General features: G+C 44.4%; 1 protein-coding gene across 18 annotated transcripts in view; it reads right to left on the bottom strand.

The window, feature by feature from the left end:
* Positions 1–1,534, bottom strand: part of SYNE1 (spectrin repeat containing nuclear envelope protein 1) — a 529,474-nt gene that overhangs the window by 263,227 nt on the left and 264,713 nt on the right. The gene's annotated exons all lie outside the window — the stretch shown is intronic.

The following is a 1,534-nucleotide window of genomic DNA, read 5'->3' as shown; positions in this document are numbered from 1 at the left end:
AAAAGAAAGAAAAAAGAAAAATGGGTACGTTCTGTATTCTACAGTCAACTCTCAATATTTTCAAGTGCTAAAGAAGAAAACAAGCACAAGCTCAGTTATCTATTCTGACAAGAAACAGAAGCACAGCTATTCTACTGTAGATTTTGATTAAAGCAACTTCGCCAAACATTTGTCTTAATGGATGGCCACCCCTGTCCATGGAGGCTTGCTGTGGTGGGAGGGTTAGAGAAAAGCCCAAAGCTGTCCTCAAAAATAGTACTAGCCATGTGCAGTGGCTCACGCTTGTAATCCCAGCACTTTGGGAGGCCAAGGCGGGCGAATCATTTGTGTCCAGGAGTTCAAGAACAGCCCCAGCAACATGGTGAAACTTCGTCTCTACCCAAAATTCAAATGTTAGCTGGACGCGTTGACGCATGCCTGTAATTCCAGCTACTCAGGAGGCTGAGGCAGGAGGATCGCTTGAACCTAGGAGACAGAGGTTGCCATGAATCAAAATTGTGCCACTGGACTCCAGCCTGGGTGACAGAGCAAAACCCCGTCTCAAAAGAAAAGAAAAGAAAAGAAAAATAGTACTATGTTTCTCCAACGTAGAAAAAATAGGATTGAGGTTCTGCAGTTCTACCCCCGCCGGCAGCAAAACAGAAAGAATTTTACTATTTATTATTTTTTTTAATTTTTAATGTTATTATTTTTTGAGACAGATTCTCGCTCTGCCACCCAGGCTGGGGTGCAGTGGTGTAATCTTGCCTCACTGCAATCTCCGCCTCCCGAGTTTAAGCAATTCTCCTGCCTCAGCCTCCCAAGTGGCTATGTAGGATTATGGGTGCCCACCACTATGGTTGGCTAATTCTTTTATTTTTTTTAGTAGAGACAAGGTTTCGCCATGTTGGCTAGACTGGTCTCAAACTCCTGATCTCAAGTGATCTGCCCACCGTGGCCTCCCAAAGTGCTGGGATTACAGGTGTGAGCCACCGTACTCGTCCAGGAAGAATTTTAAATGGAGCAAACCTTTCAAAGGAAGAGTTGTCCTGTTATATTAAGTTATTAACCAAGAATTCAAAAAGGCGAACTGGATATGAATAATACTGTTTCAGAGCCTGCTCCTACTAGAGACATTTCAAGCATGAACACTTACACAGTGTTTTACATACTTACACTCTCTGAAAGAAACTCAAATTTCATAACCAATCACTCAGAACTGCTGCTCTGCGAAAGGATCAGATGTACAAGTATGAAAGGCAATTTCAGTAACTGTGCCTAAAAAATGCTGCTATTGGCCAGGCATGGTGGTCCACGCCTGTAATCCCAGCACTTTGAGAAGCTGAGGTAGGTGAATCACTTGAGGTCAGGAGTTCGAGACCAGTCTGGTCAACATGGCGAAACCCCGTCTCTACTAAAAAATTCAAAAATTAGCTGGATGCAGTGGCAGGTGCCTGTAATTCCAGCTATTTGGGAGGCCAAGGCAAGAGAATCGCTTGAACCTGGGAGGCGGAGTTTGCAGTGAGCCAAGGTCATGCCACTGTACTCCAGCCTG

Source organism: Cebus imitator, unplaced genomic scaffold, assembly GCF_001604975.1.
Source record: "Cebus imitator isolate Cc_AM_T3 unplaced genomic scaffold, Cebus_imitator-1.0 Scaffold6, whole genome shotgun sequence".
Taxonomy (NCBI): Eukaryota; Metazoa; Chordata; class Mammalia; order Primates; family Cebidae; genus Cebus; species Cebus imitator.
This window is presented reverse-complemented; position numbering and strand designations above follow the sequence as displayed.